The sequence below is a fragment of the Oryctolagus cuniculus genome, chromosome 7 (assembly GCF_051225735.1).
Source record: "Oryctolagus cuniculus isolate XC-2025 breed Fujian yellow rabbit chromosome 7, ASM5122573v1, whole genome shotgun sequence".
Taxonomy (NCBI): Eukaryota; Metazoa; Chordata; class Mammalia; order Lagomorpha; family Leporidae; genus Oryctolagus; species Oryctolagus cuniculus.
The window spans coordinates 76715325-76734383 of NC_142873.1; positions in this window are offsets into that span (position 1 = coordinate 76715325).

The window sequence follows — 19059 nt, forward strand, 5'->3', positions numbered from 1 at the left end:
ACAGAAGCAAGGGTGTCCATCCCACGGCCACCCCGCGTCTCCAAACTCAAGCCTCCCTGTCACTGAAGCCCCCGTGGGTCACATCCATGGGACTGCCCTGCACTGTCCCACACCCAACCCGCAAGCTGAGGCTCGCCCTTCCGCAGCTGTGGTGCTTCGCGGTGCTTTCGTGGCTGCTTCTCTGCCCCCAACCAAGACCACAGGCTCTGCACGGGCAGGCACTGGGGCTGCTACTTCCTCTGCAGGCTCGCAGGCCCGGCCCAGGTGCCAAGCGGTAAAGCGGTGTTCAGTGAAAGCCGGCTGACAGATTGACAGACGGTGGTTTCCATTACCTGGTCCCCAAAGCCTGGACGATGGCTTCGTTCCTATCATTTATCGGGAATCAGCCCGAAGCTGTGGAGAGCTGGCTGTCTGACGCATCCCGGATGCCCCTCACTTACTCCTAACTGTCCCTGGCGTTGGCCAGCCCCAAGAATTCCACTCTGCCTGTCATGACCCGGGACCTCACCTCACATTCATGTTGGTGCCAACAGGCAGACCTACCATCTTGACACCAGGAACGCTCTGGGTGCTTCAGGAGTGGAAACCCACACCAGGAGGTGCCCCCAGCCCTCTTTCTTCTACTCCTCAAGACTCTTTTAAAGCATTAGCATCCATACAACTTCCTGTTTTTACTTTCCACAGCCTGGGGACTTGCACCGACCCTACAGTGTCCTGGCTTTCTCACCTCCTTCACAGATGCCCTTGTCTTTTAATGGGTTTTATCGTTAACTGCTATAGCAGCAAATAAGAATGACAGGCATACGGGAGTTACTAAGGGTTTCCTTCTATGTCTGGTTATGATTCATTCCCTAAAGCTTCATGTTGGTGCTGAAGCGTGGGCGCCAGCGCAATAGCACTGAAAGGCTGGGGGCGGGGGGACATTGTGGCATGCCTGCAGTGCCGGCATCCCAAATGGGCACCGGTTCGAGTCCCAGCTGCTCCACTTTCAATCCAGCTCTCTGCTATGGCCTGGGAAAGCAGTGGAAAATGGTCCATGTGGGCCCCGGCACTCACATGGGAGACCCAGAGGAAGCTCTTGGCTCCTGGCTTCAGATTGGCACAGCTCTGGCCATTGCGGCCATCTGAGGAGTAAACCAGCAGATGGAAGATCTTTCTCTCTCTGCCTCTGCCTCTCTGTAACTGCCTTTCAAATAAGTAAATAAATCTTGAAAGGAAGGAAGGCAGGCAGGCAGGCAGGCAGGTAGGCAGGCAGGCAATAGGACCTTGAATAGGTGGATTATAGTGGGCTGGGTCCCGGGAGTGGACTAGGTTGTTACAGCACAGCGAGCCTGGCCCCTCCCCAGTCTCTTGCCTCCACTCCTGCGGCATGAGCACCTCCACCCTCTGCACAAACACCTGCTGCTCTCACATGCATTCCTGCCCTGGGATGCCATCCACAGCTAAACCAGAGGCCAGGCAAATGAGGCTGCTCCATCTGGGGCTTCCAGACTCCAGAACTATGAGCCAAATAACTCTCTTTCCTTTACGAAAGCACCCAGGCTCCCGTGTTTCCTTACAGCAACGAAACACAGAGACATTTCCAGACCTCTGTTTTTCTCCCCTGCTGATTTAAGTCAAGTGAGTGCCACTCTTCTGGGCAGCAAATTGGCAGTATCATATTTTAGAAAAGAAGAAAAGAAAAAAACATTTATTTATTTGAAAGTCAGAGTTGTAGAGAGAGGAGAGAGCCAGAGAAAGAGAAAGATCTTCCATTATCTGATTTACTCCTTAAATATCTATAACAGCCACGGCTAGGCCAGGAGCTGAGAGCTTCAATCAGGCCTCCCAAATGGTTGCAGGGACCTAAGGACTTGGGCCATCTTCTGCTGCTTTCCCAGACACATTAGCAGGGAGCTGGATCAGAAGTGGAGCAGCGGGGACATGAACTGGTGCCCATATGGGATGCTGGCAATCATAGGCAGTGGCTTTATGTGCTGGGCCACAGCATTGGCCTCCAGTAGCACCTTCAACTGTTCCTGCACTTTAGCTTCTCCCCTCCTTCCAGGCCTTCACCATCTGAGAGGGTGGAGCCAGCACTGGGTGGAGCTCACTCAGTGTCCTGCCCACTGCCCTCCCAGTAGGACTTGTGCTTGCCTCCCAGTGGGGCAGGCCCAGAGCTGAGTGTCTCAAGTTGCCCTGTGTTGAGGGCAGGGCTGCTGCACCCCAATAGCATGAGGCTCCAATACTTAAGAGATTATGGTGTCTGAAACCCTACTGTTAACAAATGGAACTGGCGAGGATGATTCCATGGATGGTTCTAGAAAGGCATCTCTGATTTGACTAATTAGGAAAGGCAGAAACCTAAGAACTCTCCCCAGACTTGCTGCTTATGTAAATGGAACACTTGGACAAGCTGTGAAATGCCCAGATGAGCTATGAGAGGACATCAAAATCAGCAAGAAAGCTCATCATCTTTTTCCACATCTTCCCTGTGGAAAACACAGTATCCCCAGACGTGGGAGCTGTGACACTGAAGAGTTAAAATTGTATATGCGCGGGTGTAAAAAGTTAAGCTTAAGCTTACAGGTTTAAACCTTCCTGGTGCAGCTGTGAAAATAAGACAGAGTGAAGTAGCACCTTGACAGTAGGGACTCCATTTTGGAGCACTTGAGACTCCATTCTGGGAAAGCACCCCCCTCCCCCAACCGTGAGACTCTGGTCTGAAACTATGATCTCAAATAGTCGGACAATAGCAGTGCACTACATCACCCTTGGCAACGCACAAAAACCCCCTAGCATGATTGCTCAAGCTTAAAAGTAGAAAGGTTGCACCTGGGTTACCTGGGCTAATAATGAAGATGTGATTTGTCTATGTCTTAAGATCATAATTGCTGATTGTAAGATTTTAGCAACCGCTTAGCAACCGTGTATTCTCTCCCTCCTCCCGATTTTGCGGTTTTTGCCTTTATAAACCCTATGCTGTAGTTCCTTGCTGCTCCTCTGTCCTTGTATGTTCAGAGGGCCCCAACATGTTGGATCAATAAATTTAACCCTTTGCTGGTTGCATGAGAGAAAAAGTCTCTTGGAGTCGTTCCTCGGGCGGTGGGCTTTTTCAGACCCTAACAACACAACAAGGAGTGAACTGGCTGGTGCGAGCCATGGGCCTCAGCCAGTGCACACCAGACCAACTCCGGTGACTGTCACTCACAGGCAGAAAGCTTGTCACCAAGCTAACGTGAGTTTTCCCCTGAGGTTTCTCAGTACCAGGAAATGACAGCACAAGCTTTGTTCAGCAGGAGTCGGAGACTGAATATCGCTTCATCTTTGTGGAGAAAAAGAAGGTGGGTGAACCTGTAGCTTAGCTGTTGAGCACAAGAGATGGTGGAGCTGGGGGATGGGCACGTGGTCCAGCGGTTAAGTCGCAACCTGGGACCCCTGAATCTCATGTTGGGGTGACTGGGTTTGTGTGCACCTCTGTTTCCAATCCAGCTTCCTGATAAGGTACGTCCTGGGAGGCAGCAGGTGATGGCTCAAGTATTTGGGTCCCTACTACCCGTGTGTGACACCTGGATGGAGTTCTGGGCTCCTGTGTTCAGCCTGGCCCAGCCCTGGCTGTCACAGATGTTTGGGGAGTGAATCAGTAGATAGGAGATCTCTCTGTGTCTCTTTGTCTCTCTCTCTCTATCTATCTATCTCCCTCTCTGATTCTGTGCCTTTCAAATAAAATGAAAATATTAAATAAAAATAAAACAATAATTTTTAAAATGTTTATGTGAAGAAAAACAATACATCTCATTTAGCTGCAGTGTTGACCAGTTACCTCTAGTATCCACTAGTTAAAAGCAAATTTGACCTGAATTTGTATATATGAAATACAGGAAATTTGTACACCTTAAATAAAATTAGAAGAAATTTTAAAAAGCAAATTTGAAGAATAGATAATTGTTGCTTTTTAATTTACTTCAAGCAGTCCTTAGAAGGTTGTGGTTAGGACTATCATGGAAACACAATATTTAAGTTATGGAAATATTCAGATTTTAAAACAACAGTTAAGGGGCTGGCACGGTGGCATAGTGGGTAAAGCCACCACCTTCTGTGCTGGCATCGCATATGGGTACTGGTTCGAGTCCTGGCTGTTCCACTTATGATCCAGCTCCCTGCTATGGCCTGGGAAAGCAATAGAAGATGGCCCAAGTCTTTGGGCCCCTGTACCCATGCGGGAGACCCAGAAGCTCCTGGCTCCTGGCTCCTGACTTTGGATAGGCCCAACTCCTTCCTTTGCAGCCATTTGGGAAGTAAATCAGCAGAAGACCTCTGTCTCTCTCTCTCTCTCTCTCTCTTCTTCTTCTTCTTCTTCTTCTTCTTCTTCTCCTCTCTGTAAATCTGCATTTTAAATAAATAATAAATATATATAAATAAATAAATAACAAAATAAGTATTTAAAAAAATAAAAAGTTAAGTGGATATCAGGAAAAACCACCTGACTTCAATTCCAGGAGATACTGGTAATATCACTAAGAATGTAAATGTTTATTTACAGTTGTAATCAGAGATTTCATCTACTCAAGGGCATCTGATTATCCAAAATAACTCTGGACTGTATGATTTCCAGGAAAAAGACCTCCTCTGAGAACTGTAAACTGTGGAAGAAATCACAACCACTCTTGTCTTTAAAAAACCACATAATGAACCCACTAATGCAACTACCACTCTGCTCTCCACTGAAGGGGAAAAGTGTGGAAAGGAGCAGTGTCGACCTCAATGAAGTGGATGCGCACTGTGAAAGTTTTTCACTATGGCTGCATTTGCTACATGCAGGCATTTGGTACCACTGTTTAAGAACTACAGGGTCTTAACGCAATCCTACATAACTCAAAGTATGTGAAAAAGTAAGAGAGGATTTACCACCAGGAACCACACAAAAACCAATTATTATTATAATTATTATAATTATTATATTATAATTATAATATATTTTATATAATATATTATATTATGTATATTACATATTATATAATATTAATGTATTATATATTAATATATTAGAATATATTATATTATTATATTAATTAATTATAATATATTATATAATATATTAATATATTATTATAATTATTATTAATTTTGAAAAGATTATGTTTTACAAGAAACACTTAAATGTGTACAGCTATTGTGTTAGACTGAAAAGATAAAGAGTTTTTAAAAAACCATGGCAAATAATCAGTATGAACATTTTTCCCACACTGAGATATTATACATACAAAATTCCTTGTTTATAAATGTGAATGCATTATGATACCAATATCTGTTTTATTACATTTGGAAGCTTTATTGACTTATTTGAAAGGCACAGTGACAGAAAGGAACACACATACACAGAGAGAGACACACACACGCAGAGACACAGAAAGAAACAGAGATCTTCCATCTGCTGGTTCACTCCCCATATGGCAGAAACTTACAGATCAGGGCCAAGGTGGAACCAGGAATGAGGAACTCCATCTTGGTCTCCTACATGGCTGGCAGGGACACAATTAGTTGGGCCATCTCCCACTGCTCTCCCAGGCATATTAACAGGAAGCTGGATTGGAAGCACAATAGCCAAGACTTGAATTGGTGCTCCAGTACAGGGTGCCGGTGTTGCAAGCAGTGGCTAAACCCACTGTGCCACAACATTGGTGCCACCAATGTCTGTTCTAAACAATTTACAACCAAATGCTCCTTCCATGATACAATCACAGTTAAAGGAGAGGCTCACATTCATGTGAAATGTTACTGGAAATTATTTTTAAAACTTGAGAACATGTTTAGTGTCTCTGATTTTTGGTCAGAATCATCATGCAATGTGTTATATGTGTTATCCCTATATAAAGAAAAGGATGAATGAATATATATTTATGAATGTTTAACTAGAAGTGTACATGGCTATTTTATATTCACTTTTTATTATATATAGCTTTCTAATACGTTGAGCTCTGTGTAATTTATTTAAGATATATTTATTTATTTGAAAGGCAGAGTTACAGAGAGGCAGAGGCAGAGAGAGACAGAGAGCTCTTCCATCCACTGGCTCACTCCCCAGATGTCTGCAATGGCCAAAACTGAGCCGATCTGAAACCAGAAGCCAGGAGCTTCTTCCTGGTCTCCCATGTGGGTGCAGGGGCCCAAGGACTTGGCCCATCTTCTACTGCTTTCCCAGGCCATAGCAGAGAGCTGGATGGGAAGTGGAGCAGCCCACTATGCCACAATGCCAGCCCCAAAAATTTTTAATGAGAAAATGCTCAAATATAATGTTAAGGGAAAACAGATAAAACAAAAAATATTCATGCTTAACCATAAAATTATGTGTGTCTGTGTGAGATTCTGTGCGTGTGTATGTGTGTGATAGCATTAAGGAAAGTATACCAAATGTTAACCCTGATTCTTCTTGAGTCCTAGGAACACAGGAAATTTTTATTTTCTTTTTAATGTTTTCTGTGCTTTCCAAAATATCTACAATCATAATTTTCTATAGAGTTGGAAGAAACTTGATCTGAAGAGAGAGTGGTAAGAGAAAAGCATGCTTGGGAAAGTTCCTTAAATGATGGTATTTCCGAAATGGAATTAAAAATAAATTCATTTTGGTGGAAAAATGTTTTGGATTCCAACTGTAGTTTTTCATTATATGCATTTCCATATTTTGAAGATTTTTCCTAGGTACTGATTTCAAAACTTTGTGCATTAAAATAAACACTTCTGTAAATTCCATTTTCTATGAATTTCTTGAAGTACTCTCAGACAGTAATCACTAGTGTAAAACAGAATGATTCCCCAGTCCTGACGTCAGTTTGCATGCTGATGACAACCAGGATGCCTGTGTCTCTGCTTCTGAAAGCCCTAACAACTTCTGGATCCAAATCACTGGCTCCCACATCCTGCAGTTGGGTGAGCTTATCAATGAGATGACCCAGCACTATGAGAATAGTCAGCTGAGGACTTGACAGGGCATGGTGGAGACATCATAGCAGCACCTTTATCTACAAACAGTTCCTGGCATGGAGCCCAGATCCTTGGCACTTTGGAGAATGGGAACTTGGACCTCTATTTTGTTGACTTTGGAGATAATAACAGTTGAGTGACTTAGAAAGTCTTCCATTCTAAGCAATAGAACTTAGCCTGGCACGGATCGCCCCCTCAGGTGAACAATGAAAAGAGAAAATTTTGGATGAGTTTGACAGACTCACTGTTCTGACTGGAAGCCCCTGGTGGCCAAGACCTCTAGCTCTGTCCAGGCTGGGATATCACCTCGGCCTAGCATCTACCTTTATGATACAACCAATGGGAAGAGAGTTGACATTGGGCGAACATTAGTTTATAAAGGATATGCAATGGAGTGTCCTGAAGAAGCTGCCTCTGGTCTGGTGATGATCACCTTGAAGATGACTACTTACTCTGAAGTCTGGGCTTCAGCTGGCTCGGCCTTCTGCTTCACTTTGATTTGGCACCAGGAGAGAGAGGAGTCTCGTAGAGAGATCCATGCAGTCCTGCCTGCATTGCACACGTGGTCTGGCTTGCTGGGGCCCCAATTCATTGTCTCCTATCAGAGAGAGTGTGGGACAGAGGGTGACAAACACGTCCCCTCCCACTCCACCTGCTCAGGGAATGCAGATGTGTTACTTCCAGGCTCTTCATTGTCGGGCTCCATCCCTCTGTCAGTTGCAATGCAGGGTGCCATTGAGGCTGTGTCTTCGTCCAGGCTGGGAACCGGCCAGGGTTTGCTCATTGGAAGTGATGATGCTGCAAGACTCCTGACTCACCTCACCGGGTTACTCGGGTTCAGGGGAGTTTTTGCACAGTGAACTCAAAACGAGGGACTTAAAGACGGTAGTTGGGTCCAGAGGTAACGGGGCAGTCAGCGTAACTGCATGGAAAAGCATCGGGAAGCGGGAGAATGCTGCCTCCCAGCCTCCGCTGCTGCTGTTATTAGAAACAGGCTTTGAAACCGTGCTCTGGAAAAGGGAGAGGAAACTTGGAGAACATTCTAAACTGCTGGTTCAATATCTACACGCATACATGTATACCCAGAAAGAACATACATCATTTTTGTGTAAATCACTTGGGGGATTCTTTGCTGAACAAAGGTCTCAAAAAACTTAAAAAAAAAAAAAAAAGGCAGTGATTCCTGTGTGCGGGTGCTGTGGGGCCCTCACCAGTGCTGGGAGGGATGCTGGCACTGCTGTTTCCTGGGGACAGAAGGTTCTGAGGTGATGACAGGTGAAGCATCTTGTCCACCGTCATCCAGCTCTCGTGTCTGGGCCAGGATTCTCTGAGTGGAGTCAGAGATATTGTACTAAGGGCATCTCAGGTCCCTGCTCCACACGTGGCTACGAGGGATGCACCTCACCTCGGTCTTCCTCAGCAAATGAGAGCCCACAGGTCCCCCGCATCGGTCTGTGCAGGCTGCACTTTGACCGTGACAGGCTGAATGACCACAGTGCAGACAGGGACCCTCCCAGGACCCCCTACTCCTCACCGCACTCCGGTGAGAAGCCATTCCCGCAGAAGGCCCTGTATTTACTAGAAGCTGCCTCTGCTAAAATGAGTCAGGTTATCTGTGTGGGTGGAAATGTGTTTGGTTGGAAGTTGAATTCTTGATGTGCATCCAATCTTTTCTAATGATCCATTTTAGGAAAGAGAAATACTCCCACGGGACCAGTTTACAAAGTCTTGAGAAACCTGCGACTCTGTTTATCTTACAGCCCTGTCTCAGCCTGCTCAGGTCGGGAGCTTTTAGGGAATGCAGCGAGCCCCCTGAACAGATACAACAGCTCTGATTTCATCGCGGAAACAGCTTTGCTGAGAGACAGTGCTGAGCCCCAGCACGCAGATAGTTTGCATGGAATCTGGGGGAAAGGGGTGAGGACAAGCCGCTGGAGCACTTGTCTCCCCATTACACACATCAGCTCTTCTCCATGATCTCACCTGCTTCCCCGCTCCTCACCACTCCTCCCCCACCCCCAAACCATCCCCTCTATTTGCTAGCTGGGTCTGATGTCTTTTTTGGTGGGGACAGGTTCTCAGTGATGGTTGGAGAGATGGCCTAAATGAGCTTACACATTCCTCGATAGCACTTAGGTTCCTACCAAGCTGTCAGCAGTCTCACCCATTCCTGAAAGCAGAGTGGAGGGAGAGGAAGAACGTGGGGGTGGGGAGGGAGTGATCTAGAAGACAGCAGAGGACCCAGAAAGGGGACCCTGGGGACAAAGGCAAGACTGATGCACTTCAGCATTTGGTTGAGGGTCAGCAGGCAGGGACAAAACACAGCTCTGACCTTAAACTCCCCGCTCAATGCAGAGCGCCCCTATCATTACCCCAGACCCAGAGGAGGGCTGCGTGAGAACACGATACCCCAGTTTGCCTTTGGTCCATGAAGGACATGGACATGAGATTCGCAGTACACTGTGGGGGATTGAACCACATGTGGGCATCATCTGGCTTTGGGCAAATCGCACTACCGCTCCAGCCCCCACTTCCCTACTCTGCAAAATAAAGTGATTAAACTGGGCCTCTTTCAACTTCCTCCCCAGTTCTAAAAGATTGTTGCTCCTAAGTTCCCCCAAATAACTGCCCCCACTTGGACTCAATAGAATATTGGGGATCCTTTTCTTTGGCCTTCCAAGGTGAGCAGGGACTCATGAAGACACCCGACCTAGTCCTCTTTAGCTCCCTCATCTGTGGTTCACTGTCATGAGCTGGAGGAAGCAGCAGGTCTACCCGGGTTCTCAGTCTTTGCTGCCTGCTACCTGCATGTGACCTTGGAAAACCTCCACGTCCCTGCTCCTTTACCACTGTGAGTGTGCAAGGAGCTCCTGCCTGGCTGTCAGTGGGGTTTAGAGGTGATGCGTGTGAGATGATCGGAGTAATGCTTGGCTCATCACAAGCCTGGTGGCTCCCTTCCTTCCTTCTTGTCGTCTGAGTCACACTGGGTTGTATGTGCTGGGAAGAGAGAGGCCCAAGATTGGCTTCCGCAGTGTATCAGGCCAGGGACTAAGCCCATGTAAAGAGACCCCCAAATCCGGTGGCCCAAATGTGTCTGATGTTAATGTCTCTCTCATCAACAGTCAGAGGAAGGAAGCTGGTGAGCTCCGCCCTCTGAGACCCACTTTCCCACATTCTAATCTTGCTCAAAACCAGCTCAGGGGACCGGCACTGTGGCGCAGTAGGTTAATCCTCTGCCTGACGTGCCGGCATCCCATATGGGCACCGGTTTGAGTCCTGGCTGCTCCACTTCCAATCCAGCTCTCTGCTATGGCCTGGGAAAATAGTAGAAGATGGCCCAAGTCCTTGGGCCCCTTTACCTGCGTGGGAGATCCAGAAGAAGCTCCTGGCTCCTGGTTTCGGATCAGCTCAGCTCTGACCATTGCGGCCAACTGGGGAGTGAACCAGCAGATGGAAGACCTCTCTCCCTCTCTCTCCCTCTCACTGTCTGTAACTCTACCTCTCAAATAAATAAATAAAATATTTTTGAAACAAGAGGAGAGGAGAGGAGAGGAGAGGAGAGGAGAGGAGAGGAGAGGAGAGGAGAGGAGAGGAAAGGAAAGGAAAGGAAAGGAAAGGAAAGGAAAGGAAAGGAAAGGAAAGGAAAGGAAAGGAAAGGAAAGGAAAGGAAAGGAAAGGAAAAGAGCAGCTCAAACCCATCACCCTTGGAAGTCCCAGACCCCTCCCACCCACCAGGACCACACATGGGCACAGCTGCCATGGACACCCATGGTGTAGCACCTTGCAGTGCTGAGTAGCATTCTAGGTGACAGAGTCGTGGCCCCTCCCTGGGTTGGGAGCTCCTTGAGGTCAAAGTTCATGTCTTCTTCATCTTTATCCCCCAGCCCACCCCCACGCTGACTCAGCCTCAGAAGAGCACAGTGCTGGGCGGATGACAGGCTCCCCGGCGGGTGGACTGAGGAAGTATGTTCCTGGGAATTCCCGCCAGCCGCTGTCACGAAAGCTGCGGGATTTGCTATGTCAGTATCACCTTACATGTTTTTCGACTTACGTTATCTTCCGATAAATGGGGAAACTCTGTTATTTGTGAGCATGTGTGTGTGTGTGTGAAAATGGATTCTGATGAAAGTCCTTGACTCACCACCAAATTTCAAGGAATATTGTTTCTTGCGTGTGGACACTGGGAAATAGCTATTGACCTGCCATGTGCAAGTTAGGGAGCCCTGGGTAGAGCCGCCGGGAATGCCACTGGAGTGAATACGTCTTTTACTGTAAATTATATAGAACTGGATTCCCTGGTGGGCAAACTTGAGGCAGTGATCAGTTTGGGTCACTGCCCCTGATTTCGTTGCTTATGGCCAGAAATCTCAAATAGCGATGTAATTCAGTCATCTACTTCAACATTTGCTTTACAGTTTGTGCACTGAGGGGAAAACCACACTGCTCAAGTGAGCTGGCCGATGACAGCTCTCCTGATACATTCTGTAGCTGGCATGGGCAGGGGGCATATTTTGCTTCAACTGCTTTGAAAGTTTTCAGACTACTATTCTTGCAATCATTCTCTTCGAGAGGCCTCACTCCCCTGTCTTTCTGTGGACTATCTTGGCCCTGCCCACTGCTGCTCCTTGAGCCCGTTTCTGCAATCCATGTCCTTTTTTGGCCCTGAACTTTTGTCAGTATGTGACAAGCCGTCTTTTGTTTTTCTGCTGGGTAAAGCCTATGTCTCTGTTCTTATCCAGTCTCTTAAACAGGGACAACTCACACAGTCATCCAGGTTGTGCACTGCATTATTTCAAGGAATGTCATTTACTTGAACTGTGATGGCACCCCCAGAGCTGTCTTGATTCAAGCTCAACAATAATCCAGGAAAGCCCGGGTCCCATAGAGGGCTTGTCAACATCTCAGCAATGTTGGGTTGAACTCTCCGCTGCTCAGCATTCGATGAAAGCTTGATTGATAGTCACAGCCCCAACAGCCATGAAGCATGTCCTTTCCTGGATCTGTTTCTAGATTAGGACAGACAAATAGAAACTGTGTCTCCAGATACCATGGTTTAGCCTCACACAACTACTTTGTTCTGCTTTGCAATAAGGCAATGATCGCATAGACGAGTGTGCTAAGAAACACTCCGGTCCTGTTGCTCGGTTCTCTGTTGTTCTCCTTAAGGACCTGGCACACAGTATGACGGGGGAATCACAGAAATTCCTGTCTGGTGTCAGTGTCAGGAAGAGCTGTGTTTTTGCTGAACAAGTGGTGTCATTTGATTTTGCAGATGGGCACCAAGACTCATCGAACCAAATGTGCTTTCTTCTGCACAGCGACTACTGGAAAGCTAAGAGACAAGTTAGTGGCTCAGCACCAACTAGCAAAAAGACCCTGCAGCATGAACCTTTAGGTCCTCATTCCTGGCAAGGTGCCCTTTGAGCAAAGCTGGAAGGAGGTGAGGGGTGTGTTGTGTGGATCCCTGGGGAGAAAACACTCCAGAGATGGGAACAGTGAAGTCAAATCCCCGAAGCACGATGTGCCAGGCATGTTGGAGAAACAGCCAGGAGGCCGGTGTGGCTGCAGCAGAGCCACCGAGGCAGTGAGAGTGTTGGAGACAGAAGCAGAAGCAAGATGATGTCAGGAATCGGAGACCTTGGCTAGACTTGGGCGTTCCTGCTGCGTTAGATAAGAGGCCATGGCAGGGTCTTCGAGCAGAGGAGAGGCATAATTTCAAAGGCTCGCTCCAGTTAATGAGTTGAGAACAGACATCGGAGACAGAGGTAGGAGTAGGAAGACCAACGAAGAGGGAACTTTAGGAATTCAGGGGTGAAGATGTCTTGACAGGTGAGAGAAAGGGTCGTATTCTGGATGACGGGGTTTGCTGACAGACACGACGTGGGGTAGGACAGAAAAAGGAGAGCCAAGGATGTGCCAGGTTTCTGGCTCGAGAGCTTGGAAGGCTGGACTGTCCTTAGCTACACACTGTCCCCCACCGGAGAGGCACAATGATAGGTTTGGACATGCTAACTTAAATGGCCAGTTAGACCTCAAGAGGGGATGAGTTGAGCTGAGCTGCAAGCCGTCATCCTGGCTGGCGGGAAACACGCTGAGGGTGTTTAGCACCACAGCACCACAGGGAGGACCACAGGGCATGTGTGGGTAGAGAAAAGACACTCCCAGAGCAGGCCCCCAGCACTGCAAAGCTCCAGGCTTGTTTAAAGCCAACTTCCTAAAGTGGCATGTAGCAAATCTTATCAAACCGTATTTGGTGCTACACATCTCCTGAAGTTCTTTCCAGACTAAGTCAAACATAGTTGAAAACAGTGCAGGAGTAGCAACATAGATTCACCCATTCAAAATGGTCTAGGTGTCAATTGTGTGTCAATCATCAGGAGTGAGCAAAAACCAAAGAGCCTGCCCCAGTGAAGCTTAGAGTGAGGGGAATGGCAGATATTTGACAAATAAACACATAACGGGGGTAATTGTAGATGGCAACATACACAGTGGAGACGCTACAATAGACAAAGCGGTGAAGAGCAACCCAGGACAGGAGGTAGTGCTTCTCGGAGGACCGCTATTTGAACTGACATTTAAGTGACGACAGGAGCCAGGTGATGTTTTAATGGGAGAGAGTTCTAGGCTAGGGGAGCAGCCAGTGCAAAGGTTTGCAATGTGAATGAGCATGGCTTGGGATGATGGCGGGTAGGCTGGTTGGTGTGGCTAGAACACAGAGAAAGGCACAGCAGTATGGACGGGGAGGCTGGGGTGCAGGAGGGGAGTCAGGTCATGCTAAGCCTTGATGTGACATTGTTCAAGTGCATGGGAAGCCACCGCACATTTCCTAGCAAGGCAGCGACGTGATGGGATCTGTCCTGACTGCTGAGTGCAGAAGGGCCCCTTCATAAAGAAGCAAGGAACTGGCCCTGGAGGATGACAGCAGATTCTCAGGGGACAGGAGAGGTGCAAGTGGGAGAGGGGCTTGTGTGTACCTTGAAGGCCCTGTTGATGGCTTGAAAGAAGAAAGAGAAGTCAAAGAGGGCTTCTGGGTCCTGATCGGAGCCACTGGATGGCCGCTGATGCTGTTGATGAGACTGGGCAAAGCGGAAGGGGGAAGACCTGGGGACAACGCAAGAGATCTGTTTCAACAATGTTAGGTAGGAAATGTCTGTTAGTCACTTTGTGATTCTGCTTGCTATCTCTAAAGAAAGTCACACATTGATTCAACTGATATTTGCTGAATGAATGAGCGGATGTCAGCGCTGTATGGATGAGGAAGGCCAGATGGAGTTAGAGACTCACAATCCAGATTGATGGCACCACCACCGTGGGAAGCTGCGTCACTAGTGTTATCTTGAACAGTCATCTTAGCCACCTGCCAAGGTGTTGGCTGGGAAGCATCATCTTACTTTACAGGTGAAATGTCTGAGGCTCTAGAGGCTGCGTGGCTTGCCCAGTGTACCCACTCCAGGGCTTGGACCTGCATCTTCTGGGCAGTCCTGTGCTCTTCACAGCGCTCCACGCCAACGTCTTGCCAGTGTGCTGTCCATCACCTCGGAGAGCTACACTGGGAGGTGCCCTTGTGACTTGGCGCCAACCATGGCCCTTGTGGCAGTGGTAATTCTGGCCTAATGGAAGCTGCAGAGCCCAATCCCAGCCTGAAAGCAGCCTGGCCGGCATCCAACAGGCATCCTGAAACTGGCTGGGACTTCCAAACAAGCTTACCCAGTTCTGGGACAAGCGCAGTATTGCCTACAAATAAGGCTGCTCTTCTTGCCCTGGTTTCAGAAGCACCATGGGAGAAGCATGCACCAGGCTTGGGAATGCAATCTGGTTGGCTTTCTTCTGCAGAAGACAGGCCTCTTCTCTGGGCAGTTTGCACTGCTAGAGCTCATGCATGGGGTAACTAGGATGGAGGGCCAAGGCTTAGGCGTGGCGCCTTTCCCACGGGCCTGTCCTACACGTCCAGTTTCCAAACTCACAATTTCACAAGCGGCTTGGCATGTTGCCTTCAAGAAAATGTTTGTGTACATTTCCATGTCAAAGGTTGGAATATAGATCTTTATTTTTGCAGGTGCAAGTGATGTTGTAAGTAGCAGCTATAACCGTAAATCTCAGACTTAAGTGTGAATAAGACTCAGCGAGGAGGAGGGGCAATGAATGTGCAGTATTACTACCTAAAGCACGACGCGTGAAGCTAGACCACTGTGTGTGACTCCTGGCTCTAATTAGTATCTGCCTTTGGTCAATTTTCTTAATCTCAAACATTTCAGCTCACTCATCTGCAAAATGGGAATAATCAGAGTACCTAGACATAGATTGTACTGAGTTAGTTTGTTATGTAAAATACTTGAACTGGTGCCTGTACATAAATTCTACAGATGAAGATTGGTATTGCTAATAATAGTGTTATTTTTATAGTTGGGTGGCTTGTTAAGAATGCCAAGTACAGGGGCCGGTGCTGTGGCACAGCGGGTCAACGCCCTGGCCTGAAGCGCCGGCATCCCATATGGGCGCCGGTTCAAGGTGTGGCTGCTCCTCTTCCAATCCAGCTCTCTGCTGTGGCCTGGGAAAACAGGGGATGATGGTCCAAGACCTTGGGCCCCTGCACCCATGTGGGAGACCCAGAGGAAGTTCTTGGCTTTGGATCGGCGCAGCTCCAGCCATTGCGGCCGATTGGGAAGTGAATCATCGGATGGAGGACCTCTCTCTCTCTCTCTCTCTCTCTGTAACTCTGACTTTCAAATAAATGAATAAATCTTAAAAAAAAAAGGCAAAAAAAAAAAAAAAAAGCCAAGTGCAAAGTCCTACCTACAGAATTGGTGTCAGTATGGCCCCAGAATGTTTCATCAGTCTTAAAGAGGACTGGGGTGACACTCGGAGGAAGCCTGGCTTATTTAGCCACAGTGGTGTCCAAAAATACAACCAAGGGAGCTGTTTACAGTTCAGAGGAAAATGGGTGAAGCATAGTGGCCCCTCCCTGATTCACGACTCCATACTCTTCAGTGTATAGTACTTGTAATGGAATGCACTGGACTCTTGCAGTGGCTTCAAAGATGAATTCAAGAAAGACTAAATGTGCTACAGATTTTTTTACATTGCTAACAGTTTTATTTGTGTGTCTTCTCCCACTAGACTCTTTATGGAGATAGAATTCTCATGCCATAAAACTCAACCTTTAAAATGATGCGATGCCATGGTTTATAGTCTAGTATTGTAGTGCATATTCACAAAGTTGTGCAACCTCTCCACTTTTAAATTCCAGAATATTTTCATCATTCCCCTCCCCAGGGGGAAAAGAAGGATCTATTAGCAGTCATTGCCTATTATCTCCTCCCTCCAGCCCCAGGCAGCAACTCATCTACTTTCTGTTTCTACAGATTTGCCTATTTTGGACATTTCATATACACAGATTCACACAATGCATGGCCTTTGGACTGGAACCTTCCAGTCAGGATGTCCTCAAGGCCCAGTTATACTGTGGTATCTATCAGTGCTTCATTCCTTTCATGGCTGAAAATATCCCGTTGTTTGTACACACTGCATTTTGTTTATTCCCTCTCCAGCTGACAGACTTGTCAACTCTCTTCACCTTTTTTGCAATTATGAATAATGCCGCAGTGACATGCAAGGGCCCCCACTCATGTGGATGGAGTCTCCCCTCACCTGATGAGAAGTGGAACGCTAGGACTGGGATTGCTGGGGCACAGAGTAATGCTTATGAAACTCTGGCCTTGCTGGAAACCTGTGACAGTACCCGTTAGGGAAAATGAAAAAGACTAAGTGAGGATTTTCTTTAGTGAGGATGAAGCAGATCTCTTCCATGAACCACAAAGACAGAGAAGGGGCAAAGTGCACGTCCCCTTCCCTTTCACAGCCGCATCACCTCTGCTCGGTCTGTGCTGACTTATTCCACATTGTGACGTTTTCCTGCCGATATCCCATGGTTTTATGCTTATGTTCTGTAGACCCTGACTACCAGTGTGGTTTTCAAGGGTGAGGATGTTATCTTTTACCTTTTATATCCATCCTGCCTTTTACCCTAGGCTACTTTGTACATAACACCTAACAGTAAGATCACAATGACTTTAAGTGCTTATAATTCTAAGTTTTGAGGCCGACGCCATGGCATGGTAGGTTAAGCCTCTACCTGCAGCGCCAGCATCCTATATGGGTGCTAGTTCGAGTCCTGGATGCTCCACTTCCAATCCAGCTCTCTGCTGATGGCCTAAGAAAGCAGCAGCAGATGACCCAAGCCCTTGGGCCCCTGCACCCACGTGGGAGACCCAGAAGAAGCTCCCAGCTCTTGGCTCCGGATCGGCCCAGCTCCAGCCATAGCAGTCATTTGGGGAGTGAACCACCAGATGGAAGACCTCTCTGTCTGTCTCTCACTCTGTCTGTAACTCTACCTCTCAAATAAATAAATCTTAAAAAAATAAAGAATTCTAAGTTTTATGTGGAGTCTGCAAGGTTGATCCTCTTTCATTATCCAGTCTATATTTTTAAAAAGATTTATTTTTATTTAATTATTTATCTATTTGAAAGGCAAAATAACAGAAAAAGAGAGACAGAAAGAGGTCTTTCATCTATTGGTTCACTCCCCAAATGGCTGTAACAGCTGGGGCTGGGGCTGGGGCTGGGCCAGGTAGACGTCAAGGCCAAGAACTCGATCCAGGTCTCTGATATATGTGGCAAGGACTCAAGTACTTGGGCCATCGTCTGCTGCTCCCAGGCTCACTAGCAGGGCGCTGGATGGGCAACAGAGCAACGAGGACTTGAACTAGCACTCTGATATGGGATGTGGGTGCCTCAAACATAAGCTTAACTCACTGTGCCGCCGTGCCTGTCCCAGGTCTATGTTTTTTAAAGAACTGTTTGCATTGACAGCTAACACTTGTACAGCTTTACAAGCCTCTGCTTTTTACGTCTGAGGAAGCTGTGCACAGAGAATTATGCACCCTGCGATCTCCAGAAGGATTCTGCACCACTGTAGCTTTCTGATCCTCCCTCTCAGCCGGCTCTGTGTCCCAGGTGGGAGGCAGGGACGCGAGTGCAGTTAGAGCACGCTGCCGGACCCTCCTCATCCAGCCTGAAGAGGAGCATGTTCTATACGAGTGTGAGCACATATTTTTAAAAAATCATTTCCACTAAACTAATATGAATAAGATCTATGAGTATCTCCATAGGAAGAAGTTTTGTAATTAAATACTTGCTAAAAGGACACTGAATTGTAGTGAAACCCACTCCCTCCCTCCCCTCCCCTCCCCTGCTAGACAGGCCAGCCCCAACCCTGGACCTGCAGTGATCCTGTACCATTCAAGGCTAAATGAGCCAGGATTTCAAAGGCTCTCAGGACCACTAACTTACACCCAGGAGGCGTCCTGACGGCCTGGGGCAGGGTGGGAGCAGGGCTGCTATTTGGAGTCCTCAGTGGTTCAATCACAGGTTTTCAGTCACCAGGCCCCAGTTCGGGGACTAGGGAACTCACTTCCTGGGGGCCTGGGACAAGGAACAGTGTGCATCACTAAGAATCTCCTAGCCTAGCCTTGACTGAAAGCAGAAGTGACTTTCACCAGAGTGGAAACTGGGCGCCTGTGGAAAGGTCGCTCATCTAGAGAGAATCCTGCTGCGGGTCTTCTGGGAGATTCCAAAGCCTCCGTTCTTTGGGAAATCTGGTTCCAGGTTTGAGCATCTCTTCTCTGTACATCTTCTCTCCTCCTGTTGGTAAGAACCAGGAGGACTTTATTCTGCTTTGTGGAGGTATCGTAGTAGACAGATGAAAGCAAGACAAATTGCAGGGCCAGCTTTGTGGCACAGTGGCTTACGCCACCACTTGAGATAACAGTATCCCTTATGAGAGTGCTGGTTCCAGTCCCAGCTCTTCCGCTTCTGATCCAACTTCATGCGAATGCTCCTGGGAGGGCAGCAGACAACGGCTGAAGGACCTGGGTCCCTACCACCCATGCAGGAGACCCGGGTAGATTTCCTGGCTCCTGTCTTCAGCCTTGCCCAGCCCTGGGTGTTGTGTGGTCCTTTAGGGAGTGAACCAGTAGATGGAAGATCTCTCCCTGCTCACCCGCTGACACTGTGTCTTTTAAATAAATAAATGAATGAATA